Source organism: Peromyscus leucopus, chromosome 9 (assembly GCF_004664715.2).
Source record: "Peromyscus leucopus breed LL Stock chromosome 9, UCI_PerLeu_2.1, whole genome shotgun sequence".
Classification (NCBI taxonomy): Eukaryota; Metazoa; Chordata; class Mammalia; order Rodentia; family Cricetidae; genus Peromyscus; species Peromyscus leucopus.
In genome coordinates, this window is record NC_051070.1 from 113019206 (window position 1) to 113043098 (window position 23893).

Sequence of the window (23893 nt, forward strand, 5' to 3'; positions counted from 1 at the left end):
AATGACTGAGAAACTGCTGCTCCCTTGGATGTCTAATACCTGACATATGTGTTGTCCTTTCTCCTCCTGTGCCCTTTAGAAGTCAGACCTCCTTTCTGCTGCACCCAACACTACAGCTTCCTAACATTCAGCTGTCACTGACACATGGTTTGGAGCCCACTGCCCATCTCAGAGCTAGAATCAAGAGGGATTTCCAACCAGCAAGACGCCTGTACATATGGGCAGATTCTCAAAGCTGTTACCAGGGGAAACAGCAGTCCTTCCTGTCTCTTCCCATCAGACATCTTCCAGGCTGGTCATTTGAGAGTTCTTTTCCATATTAGTTGACCTTAATCTTCATATGAACCTCTTCCCACCCACACAGAAATGGCCCAGGAGAACAGTGCAGAGGATTAGAGTTCCTGGTCCCCTAACTCCTCAAGAAAAGTAAGAGAGGCTCCCTATGGTGGTGAGTCAAGTATATCAGGACAGTCTTTATATAGTTGGGGCCACAGGGCTGCAATTATCACTTCAGTGCTGGGCCTCAAAGGGCCTTAATGGGTGTTCATGGCCTCCTGCTCTCAGGAAATCTTCAATGTGTTTTTCTTTCCTTCAGCTGGGCAATAGGAGGACAGAGTAGAGAGGGGTAAACTGAGGGTGAAATCTGCACTCAAATGCAAATGAGAGAGTGAGTTTATGCAAAAAGCTGCCATGAGCTTTTACTCTTCAGTAGATAAAATACAGATATATACCATCTTACTCATTATAGCATAAACCAGACACTATCTATAAAATACCTTGTTGCTACCTAACATAGGAGAGTCAATAAACAGCTTTTGTAAAAATAAAGAAATAAAAAGCTTCTGTTTAGTGTCTTAATGAGATTAAAACATTAAAAGCAACACATAGAGGCACTGTTTATTTTCATCTGCCTATCATTTATCTCTCCTCCCACCTCTGGACACACTTTCTAGTAATGCAATCTCTATTTTCCTTAAAGAAACTCTTTCTAAACCCCAGTTCATAAGGACTAAATGAGGCTGACTCCCACGGCTCCATCCTGGATGGCAAGAATGAGGTGAGAATATAATCCAAATCTGTCTAGTCATTATACTCCATTCCAGACACGATAAGTAGTTCAAGGAATGGTGACTGACTCTCACTGGTCCAAAAAGACTCCATATGGTGATTTCAGGCAGAACAGATAGGAAAGACAAGATCATCTTCAGTTAGAGCTAATTGTGTTCAAGATGGAACTCTGAAAGCAATGGTTGAATGCTCAGCCCCCAATGGGGCATCTACATTATGCCCTTTAAGGTTCTGTTAATTACCGAAGAAGCAGAAAGAACAGAAAGGTCAGAGGACAGGAGTGGGTGGTACAGAACACTGACTTCCAACTACTTCTGAACTCACAGTAACCGAGATCACCTGCCAAGATCTGTATAAGACTGGGCCTGTTCACGTTCTATACTGAAGTCAGGGAGGGGCCCAGGAGGTCGCATCCCTTCCTGAAGATCTATATAAGCAGTTTATGGTTAATAAGGTAAAGGTTTTTCTCAGCGATAAAGCCATGAGTAACCCTTAGTAAACTCAACGGTTCATTAACAAAGACGACATGGGAGATGGCAAGATCACTGAGTGGCGAGATCACTGAGTGGCAAGCCTGCCTTGCAAACTTGATGGCCTGAGTTTAATCTCCAGAGTCCACAGTAGAGGGAGAATTCTCAAGAAAGCTGTCCTCTGACCTCTACAGGTGTGCCACAGCACACACACACACACACACACACACACACACACACACACAAATATTCTCACATCCACTGACACAAAATAACACGCAATAATTTAAGGGCACATGATAGTAGAAGGGGGCTAGCTGGGCAAAGAATGAGGTCACCAGGAGAAGAAGATGGACAAGAAAGGGTAATGATCAAGATACATCAAATACATGTATGAAAATGTCAAACTAAAACCCACCGTAGGAACCCACAAAGATGACTCCACCATAGACTGCTGGCAATGGTCGAGAGGGTGCCTGAGCTGACCTACTTTGGTGATTGGATGGCTAAATACCCTAACTGTCATCATAGAACCCTCATCCAGTGACTGATGGAAGCAGATGCAGAGTTCCACAGCCGGGTCCCAGGCAGAGCTCTAGGAGTCCAATCGATGAGAGACAGAGAGAGAGAGAGAGAGAGAGAGAGAGAGAGAGAGAGAGAGAGAGAGAGAGAGAGAGAGAGAGAGAGAGAGAAGGGAGTCTATGAGCAAGAGATATCAAGACCATGATTGGAAAGAGCACAGAGACAACTAGCCAAACTAGTGGAGACACATGAACTGTGGACCAATTGCTGAGGAGCCCCCATGGTACTGGACTAGGCCATCTGGATAAGCAAGACAGTTGTTTGGCTTAAACTGTTTGGGGACCCCCAGGCAGTGGGACCGGGACCTGTTCCTGGTGCATGAACTGGCTTTTTGGAGCCTGGTGCCTATGGTGAGACACGTTGTGTAGCCTTGGTGCAGGGAGGAGAGGCTTGGACCTGCCTCAACAGAGTGTACCGGTGTCTGCTGACTCCCCAGGGGAGACCTTGCCTTGGAGGAGGTGGAATGGGGGGTGGGCTGGGTGGGAAGGCTGGGTGGGGGAGGAGGAAGGACAAGGGAATCTGTGGTTGATATGTAAAATGAATAGAAAAATCTCTTAATAAAAAAAGGGAGAAAAGCCCACTGCATATAATTAATAAATGCTAATTTTTTAAAAAAGAGAGAAAATATGAAAAAGACAGATCTGTGAGAACTACCATGTGGTAGGGGCCTCTGTGGGAGTGAAGCCAAAGGAAGCAGAGCCACACTTTGAGGTGTGTAAAGGCAAGCAAGAAGACATCACGTGATATTCTGAATCTAGCCATCACTGAAGCGCCATCTCTCTGCAGCCATTTTAGTTACATGTGCCAGAGAGACAGCATTAGCCCCAAGTCTTAACCTCTTCTTCCTTCCTTTCTTCTTTTCATGTATTTCTTTATTTATGTATTGTATGTGTGTGCACTTGCATGTGTGTGAAGGTCAGAGGGTAACTTTTGGGAGTCAGTCCTCCTTCCGCCATGTCAGTGCCCAGCGACAGAACTCGGAATAGCGGCCAGTATCTCTGCCCGCTGAGCCCTCTCCCCAGCACAAACCCCTTCTGGTTGTGGGGTATTTGTGTACTATGTAAAGATATTGCTGTGACTGTTTTGATAAAGAGCTGAACAGCCAATAGCTAGGCAGGAGGTATAGGTGGGACTTCCAGGCAGAGAGGGGAAATAGGAGGAGATAATTGGGGGGCAAGAGATTTGCAGAATAAGTAGGACACACAGAATGGGACAAAGGTAAAAAGCCACATGGTAGAACACAAATTAATGAAAATATGAGTTAATTTAAGTATAAGAGCTAAAACAAGCCTAAACTAAAGGCCAAGTTTTCGTTATTAATAGTAAGTCTCTGTGTTGTTATTTGGGAGCTGGCTGAAAGGACAAAGAAAGACTCATTACACCTTCTTTTATCTGAGCTTTTCATAATGCATTTCCTAATCTGACTCTAGAGTCCAGTGCTATAACTTGCTTTGGCTAAGGAAAACAAATGTGAACATAGCAGAAGCCTTGGAGACAGCACCTGTGTGTTTATTCATTGATCATTTTCCTTTATCACACCAGAACATGCTTTACCTAGACAAGAAAAAATGAGATACACAAAACATAGGCAAGGTGTCCTGCCAGCTGCCCACCAACCTGACCCCAGTGTGTGAAAGCAAGCCCCATCCCACTGAGTAGAGTTGCCTCCTCAGTGGCTGCCCACAGATGCAGGAGCAATCCACCCAAGATGGGCTGAGCAGCACACAGACCCCATCAGTACTTCTTAGAATATCACAGAAGTTTTGTGGTTGGTTGTTTTGCAGCATTGTGGGAGCAAGGCGTGACTGATGCCTTTGCCCACGAATTTCTTTTTTGCTAATTTCTATTTTACTTGGTGTTCCTACCATGTACACCCTAAGGAGTCTTCACATATATGTGAAGAAATGTTTTCTGTAAATGGTTCCCATTCCCTAAAAAGACAGTCTTTAAAAGAATTATATATCTGTTTGTAACTTAGGCAATTCATTTGAAATGATTACATTGCTCTAACCTTGTCTCGTTTTCCTTAGAAATACATAAAAATCATGCTATAGCTAAGATTTTTGTATGAATAATCTCTTCAGTAAAAAGGGAGTATCAATATACCAATAATAAGAATTCAGTTATATAAATGATGAATGGCACAGACAAGACAGTGGACAAGTATGACAGCATGGATATTTAAAGAAAGATGTTCCTGACATACTGGAAGTGGGTAAGAGCAGAGTACAAACGATTTGTGTGTATTTGTGTGTGTGTGTGTGTGTGTGTGTGTGTGTGTGTGTGTTCCTCACACTTTTGGAAAACACAGATATATGAATACACTAGCAGGGAGACTACAGTGACAGGCATGGAACTGACATCAGAGTTACTATTCTAAAAGGCATTGATTTTCTCCCACTTATTTGCATGTCAGTGTTTTCCACAATGAAGACATACTTCTATAATAAGAATTTTCTGGGGTTTTTTTGTGGAGATCCACAGAGGTTTCCTAGTGAAAACTTAGGGTCAGAGAATCTGGGCTTGCTTTACCCAGCAAGGTTGCATAATGGGATGATCTAACCATGGGTGTGGTTACCAGGTGTTTGGAAGGGTCTGCACTTGGCTGTGCAGTGTGCTTTGATCTGCAAGGGGGAGGTCATTTGCCTCTCCCCTTGGCATTGTTATAAAAGCCCTTTTCAATAAATGAAGGGGCTGTTGGGTATTGACCCAGGCCCTCCCAACGCTATTCTGTTCTGATATTTCCTCATTCCTCTCTCCTCCACTTAACAACCCTTCAAAAGGTGGGAGTGGGCTCCCACATTTTTTTTCCTATAACTTCAACAGTTATGGGAAATATAATTTGCTGTTTTTACTAAGCTTAGGTTCTAGGCACTGGGGCCTGGCTAGGCTAAAACTGAGACTTGTACCTTCCTAAAAGGGTGGAACTTGTCCTCCCCTGTCTTTTCCTCCTACATCTAGAAACAGGCATTCACTTCTCCAGCTAGGTTTAAGGTCTCTCACAAATAACACAAAATTTACACCCTTTCAGATTTAAACCTCGGTGTCTTTGCAAAGCTGGCTAGCCCAGGGTTTGGAGCATTGCAACAGCCAATTAAAAAATAAATGTGTTCCTTTTAGAAACACACATACAACATACATATCATGTAACATAATGAAACATTCTCTTGTCCAAAACCAGGCTTCCAGAAACTGGGTAGATGACTTGGCAGAAAAGTGCACTTGCTTTGCAGCAAGAAGACCCGAGTTCAAATCCCAAGCACCCATATAAAAAACTCTAGGAAGACCTGAATTCAAATCCCAAGCACCCAAATAAAACTCCAGGAAGACCTGAATTCAAATCCCAAGCACCCACATGAAACTCCAGGCATGCCTACAAGGACCTGTAATCCCAGCACTGTGGCGAGCAGATCACTGCAGCTGTCTGGCCACAAACCAGATTCAGTGGGAGACTCTGTCTCAGGAAGTGAGGTGGAGAGTGACAGAGCAGGACACCTGACGTCCTCCTCCATGCACATACTGGTACATGTACCCACACAGACGCACATACTTACACCACACAGCCGTAGTCACACACAGAGTAAAAATGATTATGCTTCCTCATTTAAAAAGCAGAATATTCTGACCCTGGCTCCCAGGTTCTCTGAGCTCTCTCCATGCAGGGTTAGCAACAAATTCAATGCTAGAATCAAGGAATGGGGGCTTTCCTTTTTACTGTGTCCTCAACCAGATAACAATACACAAAGTCATTTCTATGATGAAGTGTTTGGTAAAGCAAACCCATGAAACTGGATAGACTGGGCTTCTTATTATCCTCTGTTTACCAACTTTACCCATGTATTTTCATTTGTTATTTATTCTATGTCACTGATTGTTATTTTTTTCTTCAAACATAGTCTAATCTATATAGGCATGTATACCTTCCCCTTAAGTAAAAATACATCACTTTAAGTTATATCCCTATCTCATTCTTAACATTTGTATTTTTCTGTTTCTCTAGCCAATGATACGATGAATGTTTGCCTCTTAGTATTTCAAAGGTGTATAGCTTTTTACTGGGCTGGTATGTTATATTTTATTGCTTCGACCTGTATCTCTCTAGTCTCACTAACAACTTCTACTGCTATTGTGTTTACTTTTGCCTTTTGCCTTTGAATGTTCATCTGTCTTCGATCATATTTTCAAATAAGTACACACATGGCTGCATATTCCTGGGTTGTATTAGATATCTTTTATTTCCAATTGTGAATAGCTACGATTGTTCAGCTGTGGCCAGCAAGACAGTTCAGGTAAAGACACTTGCTAAAAAGCTGAGTGTCTGCCTGGCCAACATGCATGCTGGAAAGCCTGAGTTCAATACCTGAGTCCCATGAAAGGCTGACAGAGAGAAGTGACTCCACAAAGCTGTCTTCTGATTTGCACACGTGTGTCATGGTGCACACACATACACACATATAATTATAATAATAAATAACTTCTTTATAAAGTGATGTCCCATTAACCATCCAGGATAGACAAAAGCTCAATTTTGAAAGAATTAGAACCTGAGACTATAACACATTTCTTCTAAATTGTCTTTTAGATAGGGCTCACTATGCAGCCCTGGCTGGCCTAGAACTACCCAGGCTAGACTGGTCTTGAACTCAAAGAAATATGCTCCTGCCTCTTCCTCCTGAGTACTGGGATTAAAAGTGTGTGCCACAACACTCAAGCCTTTATTCTAATCTTCTAAGATTGGTCATAAACCTAAGTGCTTACTTAATTGTTAAAATGACTAGTAGGTTATTATAAAAAAAACTCAGGTGTTGCCGGGCGGTGGTGGCGCATGCCTTTAATCCCAGCATTTGGGAGGCAGAGGCAGGTGGATCTCTGTGAGTTTGAGGCCACCAGCCTGGTCTACAGAGCGAGATCCAGGAAAGGCGCAAAACTACACAGAGAAACCCTGTCTTGAGGGAAAAAAAAAAAAACCTCAGGTGTTAAAGAATTAGACAAAAGCACTCAGTCTTGTCACTCATCAACAGTGTCTTTTAACAAAACGATGCTTTCTCCTTAAGTGTATGCAAGTGTGTATGGATATCATTTTGGGTGAATCAGCATTAAATTCTACATAAAGTCCCATGCTATACTCTGCTTTTCCCTCAATGTTTTATTCCTAACACCATCTCCTTTTTCCACTACGCTTGAGTGCCTGAAAATGTTTTAAAAGACATGATTATTAGTGACTATCATAAAAATCCAAAGGCTGGCCACCAAAACTCTCTTCCCTTCCTGTGAGCATTTGTCTCTCCTATCAAGGAAAATTCTGTTTCCTTCCTTCCTGAATGTGGAATGGACTTGTGACTGACTTAGACCAACAAATGCAGAAGATGTGACACTATTCTCCCATGGAACTTCATCCTTAGAAAGCCTAAAGTCTCTCTTCTGTCTCTTCAAATTCGGCTGACATGACATAAGGAAGTTGTGTTAGGCAATCCTGACTGTCAATCTGATTGGAGTAAGAAATGCTTGGATTAGTGACACACACCTCTGGGTGTCCTTTCCAGAGACAAGTACCTCATGAGGATTCTGACTGACTGAATGGTTTACCCACTGATGGATTTAAACTCCTATGAAGTCTTCAGAGGTAAGGAACTGTGGAAGGCAGAGCCTTGTTGGAGGAAGTCAATCATAAGGGTATGTCCTTCAAGGGCTATGTCTTACTCTTCCCCTTTTTTCTGTCTCCTGGCACCAAGACATGAGCTTCTTCATCTTGACCTCTCTAAAACCATGAGCCAAAGTGAAGAATTCCTCCCTTGAAGGTATTTTCTCAAATAGTTTGGTCAGATATTTAGGTCACAACTAACACAGAAGTCCAAGCTGTCCTATTGGAAACAGAATCCCACAGAAAATCTTTGGAGATGAGACACTACATGGAAACACAGCTGATATGAAGACTTGAAGGATGTATCCCAGCCAGCACTAAGGCAGGCCAATGATATAAGCACCTTGAACTGCCATCTAGTATTATCCACATGAGTAACACTAACACTATAAGCAATATCAGGGTCATCAGTCAAGGTGCAGAGTTGTGGAAAATAAAAAGCCATTGTCTAAAGCCCCCCAACTTTGGAATCAGTCACTTAATGCTTTATTGAATTGTTATCTAATCATTTATTTAACTAGCCATATGACACGGGTTATTTGTTGAATGAAAATGTAATAATGTTGTGATAGAAAACATTTCACAATATTTTGATTGAAAAAGTTCTGGCTGACTAATATTTTGATTGATGAAGCACTGGTTAGTACCCGAGGATCACGTTCTCGAAGAAATACAAGATAGAAATGGAACAATTCATACTCCCATCTTTTCCTGGGCTATTTCCCTCACAGCCTATGCTCTTTCCTCTCAGTATCCCTTGAAGCTACCAGCTCTTCTTGAAGCTACAAAAAAATTCCCAAATCAATGAAGATTTCAACATTGTATATCCAATAACTACACTCTCAGAGTAATATTACCCAACTCCAGCCATTTTCATCCAGTACATCCTGGGCAGTTTAGCAAATGTCTGGATTAGTATAGCTAATGGAAATTTGATTTTACACCAAGAAGTCTCAGAGATGGTAGACCACTAGGGTGGCTTGGCAATGGACCCAAAACTGAATGTATGATAGATTTTTTTCCAAGATTATTTGGCAAGTGAACCCTTTTCCCTTTAAGATACTTGAAAATTTTTCCTTAAAACATTCTAATTTCCTCATACAAGACATGTCTTTAAGGAACAGATTAGTTCCTAACGTTGAAAGCTGGTGTGAGTGGGTTTGAGATATGATATAGCTTCTGTCTGCAGGAAATTTACTCCCAGGAATGGACTTTCTTAAACAATCTTCTTGAGCTCAGATCCAACGGGGTTTGAAGAAATGATGGTTACAAGCACTAGGCACTACAAAGTTGACCTCTAACAGGGAAAGGTAAATGACAAAAGAATTGGCTAGAACCATGCACAGTTGCCCGCCCCTTAGAAGGTGGAAACAGAAGGATCAGCAATTTGCGGCCAGCCTCAGCTATGTAGAAGGTTGGGGATCAGCCTGGGCTACATATAATACGGTCTAAAAGAAAAGTAAAAGCACTACCAGATATGGTCAAAGTATGAAATTTTCACAACAAAACCCATTATTTTGTAGAGTAAATACAAGTTCACATAAAAAAATAAACTTGAAAAATGGAGTTTTGACCTCAAAAACTCCAAGAAAAAGCATAATTCCCTATTTATTTTCAAGCCTCAATAATGAAGTCTAAGTGTCAGAAAGAACACATGTCATCCATCAGCAGCCCATGTCAAGTAGCTGAGAAAAACACTGATATTTGCACCACCAAGACCACACTAGACAAGAGATGTTCTATCCAAGTGATTCCACAGAAACTACCAAGTCACACAGGCAACGCTGAGGCCACTGAGATGGTGACTGAGCAGTTTCTTCGTCACTGCATGTCTGCCTTTTCCTTTTAAAACGTTTCTATGAAATAAATGACAATACACAGAGTAATCCCTCCTTCTTCCCACAACAGAAAAACATTTTCAAGGATAGTTCCGGTTTGTGAAGATTTACAGCTAAAAACCTGTCTGCTGATTCTGGATATGGAAATGGGAACACATCTAATCTGAAGTTCCTGTTTAAGTTCTTGTTATCCTTTGTCTACTGTGACCAAAGGGTTTCCAGGTGTTTAAGGAACTGAATTCCATCAAGATGTGACGAAAGTCCCTGGAAGGAAACCACACCTTACTTTGAACTTTCTACAAGTATGATTATCTGATTAGAAAAACAATGATTGTGGGGAGGCTTGGGAGCTGCAGGGCCACCGTCCAATTACAATATATCTTGGGCTATCTCCAGTGCCCTTAACAGCCATTTCTTGTCCACCTCTATGTCGGGCCTGACATCCTTGTGCCGACAGGGTAAAACCTCTTGGGATGTCTTAACTGGCAATCGCTAGCTTCCACCAACGATAAAGCTAACAATGTCATTGGAAAGCATCTGAGGCCGGCGGTTCCCACTTTGCTGCTGTAACGCACTTACATCACGTCCCCAGCAATGTGTTCGAACACATGCTACTTGATGGTTTTCTTTGTTCTGTTACTATAAAAACTTAATGAGGCCGTTATCATTTTGTGCAATCTCAATCTGTGTCCTATGCTCACTGACACTTGAGTCTGTAATGAACTATCTCTTATCCCTAAAAACTCAGGGGATATGAATATTTGTGTGTTCATGTGTGTGCATGCTCACATATGTGTATGTTCACATGTGTGCAGTGCTCATGTGGAGATCAGAGGACAGTCTTGGGTGTCATGAGCAAAATCTTCCTTTAAATTTCGTCTCCTCCTTTCTTCTTCCTCCTTCCTCTTCCTTTTCTTCTTCCTTCTCTTCTTTTGTTTTGTTTGTTTGTTTGTTTGTTTGTTTGTTTGTTTGTTTGAGACAGGGTTTCTCTGTGTAACAGCCCTGGCTGTCCTGGAACTCGCTCTGCAGACCAGGATGGCCTTTAACTCAAGAGATTTGCCTGCCTCTGCTGGGATTAAAGTCCTGCACCACCATGACTGGCCCTTTTAATTTTTGAAATTTAACTTATTATTATGTATAAAGGGTGTGTGTGTGTGTGTGTGTGTGTGTGTGTGTGTGTGTGTGTGTGTGTCTACAGATGCAGTGTGCCACAGCACATTTTGGAGGTTAGAGGACAATTTTAGTGAGCTGGTTCTCTCCTTCCAACATGGGTTCCAGGGATTGATCAAGCCAGCAATTTTACCACCAAGCATCTCTCTGCTCTGACCATCCACCTTCTTTTCACTGACCTGGAGCTCCCTGATCAGGCGAGGCTGCTGGACCAGTGAGCCTTTCCTCACCTCCCCAGCACTGGGATTATAAGCAAGCACCACTGTATGCCTGTCTTTTTCGTCTTGGTTTGGAGATTAAATTCAGACCCTCACAGGGATTGCAGAGATCAGGGAGCCTGGAGAGGTTCTTCCCTAAGTCCTCTGCATATGTGTTATGGCTGAGTAGGTTGGTGTTCTTGTGGGATTCCCAACATTGGAAGCAGGGGCAGTTGCTGGCTCTTTTGCCTATTTGTGGGGCCCGTTTCCTCCTACTGGGTTGCCTTGTCCAGCCTTGATGTGATGATGTGCCTGGTCTTATTGTAGTTTGTTATGCCATGTTTAGTTGATGTCCCTGGGAGGCCTGCTCTTTTCTGAGGGAAGATGGAAAGGATGTGAGTCTGGGGGGAGAAGGGAGGTGGGATGGGGGAGAGACTGAGCGGATGGGAAACTGCAATTGGGATGTAAGATATGAGAGAAGAATTTTTTTTAAAAAGGGGGACATTTAAAAAAAACAGACCCTCACGCCTACAGCCCAAGCACTTTATCAAATGAGCTATCACTGCAGCCCACTCTTCTACTTCTTAAAAATAATTTTAATTAGAACCTAAGCCAAACACATTATTTAGAAATGAGTTCCTTCTGCCAGATTTATAAAGATCGGGCACAGTTTCCTGGGACCAGACCACCCCTAAGGCTACTACACACAGAATTAGGTCAAGCTTGTTCAAGAAGTGCAGGTTCAGGCAATGAAGTAAGCCAGAGGCAGGTTCCCTGGTTGCCACTGATCTCCCACAGCCCCTCACGATCCCCCACAGCCCCTCACGATCCCCCACACCACCTCACGATCCCCCACACCACCTCACGATCCCCCACACCACCTCACGATCCCCCCACACCCCCTCACGATCCCCCACACCACATCACGATCCCCCACAGCCCCTCACGATCCCCCACACCACCTCATAATCCCCCACAGCACCTCATGATTCCTACACCACCTCATGATCCCCCACAGCACCTTACAATCCCCCCACACCACCTCACAATCCCCTACACCACCTCACGATCCCTCACACCACCTCATAATCCCCCACAGCACCTCATGATTCCTACACCACCTCACGATCCCCCACAGCACCTTACGATCCCCCCACACCACCTCACGATCTCCCACACCACCTCACAATCCCCTACACCACCTCACAATCCCCCACACCACCTCACGATCCCCCACACCACCTCACGATCCCCCACAGCACCTCATGATTCCTACACCACCTCACGATCCCCCACAGCACCTTATGATCCCCCCACACCACCTCACGATCCCCCACACCCCCTCACGATCCCCCACACCCCCTCACGATCCCCCACACCACATCACGATCCCCCACAGCCCCTCACGATCCCCCACACCACCTCATAATCCCCCACAGCACCTCATGATTCCTACACCACCTCATGATCCCCCACAGCACCTTACAATCCCCCCACACCACCTCACGATCCCCCACACCACCTCACAATCCCCTACACCACCTCATGATCCCCCACACCACCTCATGATCCCCCACACCACCTCATAATCCCCCACAGCACCTCACGATCCCCACAGCACCTCATGATTCCTACCTGTTCTACTGAGTCACTCACACCCTCCACCCTCTGCCCAGCTGTGTTGAATTCCCTGGTGTATTTTAAGACATTTGCTCTGACACTTGGGCTTTTTTTGAGTTGTTGTCTCCTTATTTCTCATCTACCCTGGGTTTTTTTTTTCTTTTTCTTTTTCTTTTCCTTTTTTTTAATTCCCTAAAATAATTTTTTGAGAAAAATAAAAAAGATGAATTTTATTCAGCAGTCAATAATGCAATAATGCCTACTTCCCATTACTGACTTCAAGAAGACCACTTTTAAGCTTTTCTACCCACATACAAATGTGCTTTTAGAAAATAAGGTGCCAGCAAGATCTTATTGTGTTAAATACTCTTACAGAGCCAAGATAGAGTCTCTTGGTAGTTACTAATAAACTTTAAAATACCTGCCTGTGTATATTTGAATAAACAACACTACATAGGATAAATTATTCATAACCTCAAACTGCACAGAACAAAGGTTGCTGACATAAGAGAAATCCGACACCAAAGAAATCAGCTGCACAACACCTCCCACTTCAACAGCACCTCACGAACAAAATTTGAAGTCCACAGGTAAGTTCTGCTTGGGAGTCAAGCAAAATAACAGATGGTTTTATGGACTATGAGGATGTTGTCTCTAATTGCCTATGGATTCATAAATAAAATATGCACTCATCCACTCACCCTCTTAACAAGGTTTGAGGACTCTCCAACTGGAAGCCCAGGGGACAAGGCTGGAAGAGCCGTAAGTCTTGTCTCCCTCGAGTGTCTCAGACTATCACAGTCTGGAATGCTCTATTTTAAGACAAAAGAACTTCCTGCTATCTGTTCTAAATTAGGTTAAGTTTATTTCCACATATTTCAGCCTCAGCCCATCACCTGAGCCCTGCTGACAGACCGTGTGAGCTGAGATCATCAGCACCGCCTAAGACTTAAACAATTGAAAATATCTGTCTTTTTTTTTTTTTTCTGATCAGCCTCTCCAACTTTTTAAAATTCTGGGTCACCGATGACATTTAATTCAAAAATAAAATCTTTCTACAGGGGGACATCATAGAGAACAGTCTCAAGCAAGACGTGACTGCCCATCAGGCTGCTGCTGCAGATGTGTGGAGCATGACTAGGACAGGGCTGCTGCAGATGTGTGGGGAATAGTTGGCACAGGGCTGTTTAGAATTTGCTTCTAGTTGCCAACACAGAAAGGTATAGATAATTAATATTAAAATCCAGATTGCAGTTTCTCCTCAAAAAAGGAAGGAAGGGTGGCACATGCCTTTAATCCCAGCACTCGGGAGGCAGAGCCAGGCGGATCTCTGTGAGTTCGAGGCCAGCCTGGGCTACCAAGGGAGTTTCAGGAAAGGTGCAAAGCTACACAGAGAAACCCTGTCTCGGAAAAAAGAAAAAAAAAAAGGAAGGAAACAAGAAAAATCTGAAGGTCTGACACTGTCGTGCTCGCTTTCCTCCAAGACAATGACAGACTGGAGCCAACCAGCAGCACCTTCAAGAGAGGGCATGCCCCTCTGCTCTTCCTATCCCTCTACTCCCTGTGGCCTTATAGTCTGCCTGACTCCCTCTTTCCACGTCTGGCCCGTGGGCAGTAAAATGCTGGATCACTTCTACCACATCAAAGACTTTAAATAAGAATCCATTCTCCTTTACCACCTACTGAAGTCCATTCTACCTCCTTTCTAAAATTCTCCCTTGAATCCATCTCCTTGTTCACACATCTGCTGTCACCACCCTGTTACACTAGCAGGCCTCCTGTTGAAGCTAGCCCATACCCTCCCGAGCCACCACCCATCTGACACCCTCTGCTCTATTTCCAAAACATCAGCCAAACTGTGTTGAGTTACAATTAGAATCACAAAAACATCTCCGCCACCCACTTAGTACACTTCCAAGCTTCCCAGTGCTGCACAGATAAACCAAACATCCTGCAGGATCTCTTTCCCAGTCCTCTGGCGACTCTCTCCTCTACCTCTCTGAACAGGTCTTCTTCCTGTTGTTCAAATGCATCAAGTCCCTTCCTGTCTCTCAGCCAACACACATACTGTTCCCTTCACGGGACTCCTTCCCAGTTATCATTTAGATCATATCACCTGATAGCTTCCTGTCATCAAGGTCAATCCCTTTGAGTCACATTCCCAGACCCTATGGATGTGAGACTTACGACCGTATCCCTTTCACTTTGCAATGTAAGTCCAGGAGAGGAGGCAAAGGGACAGACGGACGTGTGGGGGTCGGGGTGGGGGTTCCCTAGTGAATGGACCTGGAATGTCTAGCTAAGCTGGCAGATAGGTTCCAGCATTGAAAACTTAATTTGGACAAGTGATATAAGGGATGAGAATTTTGGTGGGCGTTTCTTCTTTTTTAATATAGTTAGTTGGTCTTATTTGTTTTTATAAACCTAAAGGATAATACATATGACAAAGTTACATCTTAACTCTTTTTTCGACAACATCTCACTGTGTAGCCATGGACATGTGCTACTGCGGGCTTTTATAAAGGTAAATATTAATTGCACAGATTGATTTTATAGTTCTCATACCTGTCACCTCTGCCACTATCAGGACTTGGAATATGGTCCACATCACATCCAGCAGTCCACACATGTCCCCAAACCACTCCCACTCCTTGGAATTTCACACTGCATTCCCATCTCTTAGGGTCTTGCTTCCTTCCTACATAAACCCCTATTGTGCACCCCAAGTTTTAACATTCAGTCTAACACTGGGAGACTCCAGAGGGTAATACAGGCCTGAGGACCATATCTATACATTTCAAATGTATACACTGAGCTGGCAAACTGGCAAATAAAGCACCCTGTCTTCCTACCTCGACAAATGTAAAGGTCAGAGAGACAGGGCTTTAATTCTGAATTAGAATGTCTACTCTTCCAGGTTCTAAACGAAATCCAGTAACAAAAGGAAGGACCTACCTACCTCCAAACCCTCTGTCCTCACTGATAGTTCAAGTATACTCCAGGGGCCTCACATATATGAATTCTGCCGGCTAGCACACTAGACTATTCCTAGCTATATTCAAGGTAGAGAGAGGCTTCTTCTGTAAAAGACCAAATGATGATGTAGTTGAGGTTTTGTGGGCCATTTGGTCTATGTCCCAAGTGCCTGGCTGCCATTTCAGCACAAAGCAGCTACAGATGATTCTAACCCATGGGCAAGGTTGCATTCCAGCAAAATCTGATTTTTAAAAAAATCCGACAGCAGCTAGATTTGACCCATCTGCTCTAACCTGCTGATGTCTTGTCTATTACCTTGCAAACATGTGTCCCTTGGCAATCCTAAGTGCAGAGATGGACATAATGGTGTCAGGGCTTGGAGGCACATCACGTTGTCTATATAGGCAGGTCACTGGCCTGTAGGTATAGGAATGGACTCTGGAACACCAGGCTCTGCAGACACCTGCATGTGTCCCTATGAAGTCCTCCCCCCATAGGGAACACAGTCACAGAAGATCCAGAGTGGCCCCCAGTAGCTCTTCTTGCACATGTCTAAGGACGTAGGAGCTATACAAACCATTCCTTGAATGTCTGAAAGAATCGAAGTGGTACTTCAGTGCCACGACCCTTCATCATGACATTGAAATCACTTCCGTGGACGTTAGGTGACAATTCCGTGATGCTAGCCAGCGGGGAAAGACACAGCATTTTCAAAAGAGAGGTCTCAAGTCAAGCCTCAAAACCAGGTCTGACTGGATCCATACCTATATCCGTCTCACTTCCTGACGTGCCCTCAAGCAGGTCCTTGCCTGGCCTTCATTTCCTTCAGCTGCAAAGCTGGGGGTGACAGCAGTACTTCTCATAGGAATTGGGGGGGCATTAAATGAAATGATACAAATGAAATATATTTAGCAAAATGCCCAGCACACAGATAACATCCAATAAAAGCTGACCTGGATAACCTTAATAAGCCTAAGGGCACTAAAAACCTCAAAATTATCTTGGAATTCTCTCAACTCATTAAGTTTAGTCCTGTCTGACTAGCTTGGGTCAAACTCAGCTTGCTATTTAAAAATGCTTCAAACACCAATTAATTTTTTTTCAAGTGATGGGTTCTCTTTTCTTTCTCCTAGACATACAGAAGCAATGGGCTTAGCATTAATACCTTTTATAGTTTTATTTAAAATTTTTTCATACAATATATTTTGATCATATTTCCCCCTCCCCAAACTCCTTCCAGAACCTACCCACCCAGTACACTTTCTCCCTCTTCCCCTCCTGCCTCTCTCTAGGCACAAAAAACGAAAATCAAAACAAAGAAGTGAAAGACCAATAAGACAGAAAAATGCAAAAACAAAAAGTCCACAAAAAACATAGAGTTCATTTTGTGTTGGCCTGCCCTGGAATGTGGCTGCTGTACCCAGTCAGAGTCCACTGGGAAATCGATTTTCTCTTTGCCAGTAGGCACCAATTGCAAACAGCTCTCGGTTAGAGATGCATTATTTCTTAAAACAGGAAAAATCTGCAGCTACAACATTATATGTCTCTACATCTTAAGAAATCTCAATGATAAACTGTTTAATCTTTAAATGCTACAAAAATATGAATTAGGGGTTAAAAAATCCAACTTGCTATAGCTGAAATTGCAAAAATAAATAAAAATAAATGCTTTCCAATCATTTTCCAAAAATCTCTATGAAACTGAAACATCCCTGTGCATGGCTCACAACTCTCCCCTTCAGCTCTCTCATACTCATTTCATAATTACCATTTTCTATGTGCAGATTTAGCATGATTACACGTTCAGCTGCCTTGGTTCATATTTTATAGCAAAGTACTTGAGCGAGAAGGTTGACTTTATCCCATACCACAAGGTAAATGTTCCATACACCCCAGTTTTAGTTAACTGCTCTTCCCACCAGCCATTCCCACTGTTTAAATTCTAAACTCTATCAAATTATTCCAAAGTATTAAATTTAAAATGTAAAATACCTAAAAACTTTTTAAAGAAATATATTCTTAAAGCATATAGCTAAATCCACAAATTCAAAGCATAACAAAAAAACCAAGCATTAAAAGGTAAAAGCAATGAGATGTTAAATAAAATTAAAGTAACTGTTATAGTTAGTACAATATGCTGATTATAACATTATCCATGGCCTCACACAATGGAACAAATTAAACTGGTTGCACTGAAGAAATAACCAAGATTTTTAAATTTGGTTTTAAAACATCTGTGCATCTCCTTTAATCTGCAAACGTGAAATGTCAAGTGGCAAAGCTTTAGCTATAGCACACTTACCAAAAAATAGAGCCGGGAATTATTGGGTCTTACACTAAAAAATCCTCAATCCATCCGCTGACAGATGTTCCAGAGAAAATGACAGAAATGTAGAAGAAATCTAGACCATCCCCTCACCCCCAGACACTCAATCATACAAAATGCTTCTTCATTGACAACAGCATTTAAATAGCTTTTAAATAAACACAAGTGTTTATATGGCTTCTTGCTAGAAAGGAGAATATATATATATATGTATATATGTATATATATATGTATATATGTATATATATATGATAATATACACAGGAAAATTTTAGCAACAAGAATTCAATCAATAACGGGAAGTGGAGAATACCTTAAATGTGCAAATTTCAGAGCAGATCATTCATCTGTGTGCTCATGTATGCATACAGCTGTGTACTTGTGTATGCCTACATCTGTGTACTTGTGTATGCATACAGCTGTGTACTTGTGTATGCAAACATCTATGTGTTCCATCTACAAAGAAGAGAACAGTCTCTCAGTAACATGGCTGATGTTCATAAAGGAATTACACCTGAGCCTTTAAAGAAAATCCAGAGCACAATGCTGAATTAGATTCAGAAATCCCTTGAAAAACTGAATTTACAGTGAATGAGAGTTCATATGTTCAGTCATCAAGTAACAGAAGGGGATCTCTTGCTTATAAATTCTATCTAATTGAAAAAATGAAAAGAGAAACTAAGAGACATAGATGGAATCTACTCACTGAATATTTCTAAAGAACAAATCTGGAATGCAGCTTCTAAAATGCCAGAGGCCCTCCATGAGAAATGAGGCCACATCCCCTTTATTTGGCTTTACATTAACAACTCTAATTGTTATACAATGCTGTTTAAACCCTAGAATAGATGAAGGCCTCTTGCGAGTGATAGATGTGGACTCTAAGAGAACTCACAGAAAGAAATTATAGTAACAGATGGAGAAAATCTATGCTTTGAACTAGGCAGAGTAGGACATAGGGGGCAGATCCTTAATCAATTTGGTAAGGACCCTGCAAAGCTCTTGAGAATTCAAAGGTTGTCTTTATTTCAGTAATCTGAAGACATATCACGTGAGAATATTCTTTATCACCACAACATACAGGCCCATTGAGTTTGAGTATCTCCCTGTAGCCTAAGGAATCACTGTGAGTCAATGAGAAAGGAAAGAAGATGGACTTGGGAATCTAAAGGATGTGTTCCCACTAGGTAAAAGGTAAAGGATGCCATGCTCCTCAGCATGAGTCAAAGTTTCACAGAAGTTAGATTTGTGAGAGAATTGAGTCATCACCCAGTGCACAGCAGGGTAGACCAGTTGACTGCCAAAGAACCCGCCTACAATAATCAGCATCATATTCCAGTTACAAGCAGCAATTTAGTTAATGCAGTTAAGTTAATGATGCTAATTTGAATTATTAATATGAAGAGTACTCAATTTCTAAATTGATTTGGGCTTTCTGAAAGTATAAGACCTTTAAAAATGACCTCACCAACCTCATGTTTATATAATTAAAGTATTACTATAATAATAATAATTTAAGTCAATCCTGGGGTTCTATAAGAAATTCTGTTCCAAAGAGAGCCGGCCCAAGTTTGAGAAACCTTAAGAGATTCGGCATACATTATATGTGAGTCCATGATCTCATACTTAGTGTCTGTGTAACTGGGAGCAAGTTAAGGAGCTTCACATGGTAGAGCAGCCTCAGCTGTAATGCTGGCTACTTTACAAAATGAAGTAGGTCATTCAGATCTAAGGATGTGGAAATACTCAACTGAACCCAGGCATACTGAGTAGGATCATGATCATCAATTCTGACCAACAGACATATTGGAATGTCATATTCAACCCTCTAGTACAATATTTCTTCCTTGTGAGTAAAATAGAATTAACAATAGTAAAAGCCTTGCACTAAAGGGTCTAAAGAAAACGATTGGTCAACAGAGTTTTCAAAAGTGTATATATGAAAGTAAAATTTCAGGTAGCTGTAGCATGCATTCAAAAGAGTCACCATCCCTACAGTTTGCCTCTGATAGGAAGAAAATCTTTCTGCTCCATTGACACTTGGCTTGGACTTGTGACTTGTTTTAGCCAATGGCAAGTGAGACATTTGCCATCTCTAACCACACTAGGAGCTACCCTGAGGATAAATCACTGTGTTTCCTCTTCATTCTGAGGATAACTCTCCAAGAGCGAGCCCACCAGCCCAAGTCCTACAGTGAAGACAACCAGAAACAGAACCATAGACCACCCATGAGAGCAAGTAAGTACAGTGCTAAAACAAAATACATAACATTGAGGTTAAAATGTGGAACAGCAGTCTCTCACATTTTTCTTCTCTCTATTACATTACCAAGCAAGGTAATGTCATCCTTCAGAACAAAATATTTCATGTTAGGTCTCTAGACAGATGGAAATTTTAAATTATGTCTTTTCAGACACCAATGAATATACCCAGCCATTTTTGCTGTTTCCATGTGTGTTTTCTTTATTAGTGTATCCCGAAAAATACTTATTGTTGACGCTTGGACATAAAGGGAAGGCAATTGCTTAAATTTGCAAGGGGGGTGGGGTGCATCTTAGCATGCTATGACAGAGTTACACTAACAGTGCAAAAGTGATCATCAGGTAGAGAAAGAGAACTCGGTCGGGATCCAGATAATCAGTACCAGTATGAATACATGTCTAAAGCCTAGATCCATACCGAGGCCAGTTATGCCTGTCCTGGGCAATGTCGTCACCATAGAAAAGCAAGAGAAACCCGCTCCAAGAATGTGCTGTGATCCCATCTTACAACAGAGTTTCCAATCGCCCAAAGCCACCACTTCACTTGAGCCTTTCACAGGGTAGATATTTCAGCCCTCACAGCTCACTGGAGGCAGGAACCACATCTCTTTCATCTTCCTAGCGACTGTAGTGTTGTAATTAAAACCAGCTCAGCGTAGAAGAGTTGAAACATCGTCTTTGAGGCCAAGAATGCAAGATCCAAATCCCAGTTCCTCTACTTACTGGGTCAGGAGCTTGCGAGCTGAGGCTACAAACTCTCCTCTGCAATGAACATTTTAGAGGCCCCTGGGGACTCCCCACTGCCACCAGCAGCATCTCTGCCTGAGGGCTCCTTTTGAACCTCGGGAAGCTAATCTTCCCCTGTAGGAGACAGAGTAGAAGTCCCAGGGAATTAAACACCCGCCAAAACATCCACACAAAGCTTAGAGCAGAATTATTTATATTAGCCAAAAGGTGGAAACAAGCCCAATGCATCAAATGGGTAAATCAAATGTGGTATACACATACAGTGGAATGCTAATCAGCCTTCAAATGGAATGAATTCTAACAGCGGCTAGAACACAGATACCAGAAGCACTAAAGGTACTAGAATTTCAAATGCTAACAACTCAATCCTTTGCCTAAAGGGAACCAGTCCCACAAAAGTTAGAGAGACTCCCCAGACAGCGAGCAGAAAGCCCAGGACAAACAGGTTACCAAAACACCTTCTGACTTGGGGAATTAGGAGGCTGGAGGTTGACCGTGCCCTTCTCTCTCTGGATCTGACTTGCCATCTTAACAACAATAAAGATATATTTTGTCTTTTTCTAGCTCCACAGTGCTCCAATCTAACAAATGAACCTAGAACCATGACATTCTGTCCAGGTATAGCCTTTGCCAAGCACCACTTGTTTGCCAGAATACCTGGAGAAGGTTTTTCCTGAACAGTCACCTATACCACCGGGCAAGTCTGAAAATAGATTACAACTCAGGCCTGCTCTCTTAAATAAGACTGACCAGGGCTGGATAAATATCTTAGTAGTAGTGGTTATGATTAGTATATGCAAGGCTCTGGGTTCAATCCCACCATAAATAAATAAATAAATAAATAAATAAATAAATAAATAAATAAATAAATAAATAAATAAATAAATATGCAAACAAGTGATGAATAGTCTAATGTCTAGAGACAGCCTCTACTATCTCGGGCTGGCTCTGAACTCGATGTGCACCTGAGGATAACCCTGAACTTTTAATCCTCCTGCCTCCCCCTCTAGAATGCTGGAATAATAGGGATTCACTACCATACCTGGTTTATGCAGTGCTCAGGACTAAATGCAGATCCTTACAGATGCTAACAAGCACATTGTCAACTGAGCTACATCCCCATCTCATAGAAAATACATTTCTGAATATGCATTTTTCTGAAAACTGAGACAAATGCTGACTAAACTTACATGTTTAAAAGAAAGGAGACACTATTTGCATTTTTCTCTTTAGCATAACTCAATACTTTTTTTTCTGACATTTCATACACAGTAAGACTTTTAACCTTTTCTTGTTCCACACAACTATGTATAGTTGACCAAATCAAGTCCAAAGCATTTGACTAAGCACCTTACACACTGGGCGTATGGAATGGCCCTGTCTTTGCTCAGTTACATTATGAAGTTCACTCTTCTGCCTTTCATTTGCTGCCTATATTTTTCCATTTACCCCTATACAATAGCGGCAACATTCATGAAAGTCAAGTGATTGTACAAATATTGCAGGTGACTCTCCTGAAATACAGGTGCTTTCAGCAGATAAAGTTGTAACACAATATTTCAAAACATCAGTTCCTAAATGGAAGCTCAGAAGTATGTGAAAGGCAGTTTATCAGTTAAAGGGAGCCAGAATGCACAGGACATGCAACAGTGTTCTCGCCTCTAACTCCCAACTGTGTGCATTTCAAAGGATAACTAAACCATTTCCATTCATGAACTTTGTCACACCACTCTCCAAGGCTATATGCTAGAAATTATTCCCAGACTTCCCCCTGATTATTCTAATGCTCAGTCTGATTCTGTCCACTTACTGCAAACACTGACCTTTGTGTTTTTAAAACAAGATCCACATTCTATTCTCTACTTAAATCTCACTGATAAGATTTTGGTCCTTGATGACATTTAAAGAGGTTCATCAAAACCTCCAAGTGGTGTGGAATTCCACTGCAGGTCTTTGGTAAGGAGCATCCTCACCTGAAAAAAAGACGGTCTTTGAACATGAGCAAGGCTACAAAAAGCATGGTTAGTAAATGAGGTTCCAGTAGGCACTACCAGCATTTCTAAGGCCGTATCCAACCTTCCCATAGTTCTCCAGGTCATCCTGCCATCCTCTCTCCCAGTTTCAGGCTCCTTGGAACCAAACCAAGCCCCAAATCACTCCCACAAGTCAAGGTCTGGGGTTCAATCCTTAGTACAGGAAAAAAAATCAGAGTCTCTATGTCAATCCTGTAGCCAAGATCCTCGAAAGTGAAGCTCAGCACTAGCGTCTTCAGGGCTCACGGGGTCCTTGTGTCTGATCATCCTCTCAAGCTCTCCCACCACACCACACACTCTGCCAAAAATACTGGCTCGACAGGCCCACCTATGGCCACCTCACCAAGCCCCAAATTGCCCATTTTCTCATCTCTGGACCGAGGCCCATACTACTCATCTGATATCTGTACCACCAAAATCCAAGTTCTCTCTACTGCAGCTCTCCCACCTGCCCTCCATGACACCTTGGGTGTCACCCTCTTAAGGAACCCTTCCTTCATCCTTCTCCATGAACCTTCGAAGTCCTCTGTGGCAGGCTAATTGCTCCCCAGAGGAGCACCTGCCTCTATTGCCTACTCACTCACCTCTCTGAGCTACCACTAGACACTCTTAACACTCAAGTCCCCACATTACCTGCTCTGGTTACAGTCCTCCTCGTGCCCAGAAGAGACCCGTCAGGCGAATACACAGACATACAGCCACTATATAATACAATGGTTTAGTTCCTCGTTAATAAAATCTATCATAAGAGAACATATGCTACTTTTGTGCCCAAGGTTGACATTGCAGACAAATGATAGTTATTTAGTTAAAAGTCCGCATGCATAAACAAATGTGTGCATACAAATGCATGCATGTGTGTATGTATCTTACATGAAACACATAAAATAAGTTGGCCTAAGTGATGAGAGACAGAGATCCCATATAAGGAGATTAATGGCAAGCACACAAAGGGGTGTGGAC

At 42.3% G+C, this 23893-nt stretch overlaps 1 protein-coding gene across 25 annotated transcripts in view; it reads right to left on the reverse strand.

Moving 5' to 3' along the window:
* The window catches only part of Erc2 (ELKS/RAB6-interacting/CAST family member 2), an 893602-nt gene that overhangs the window by 858434 nt on the left and 11275 nt on the right, over positions 1-23893 (reverse strand). The window lies entirely within an intron of this gene.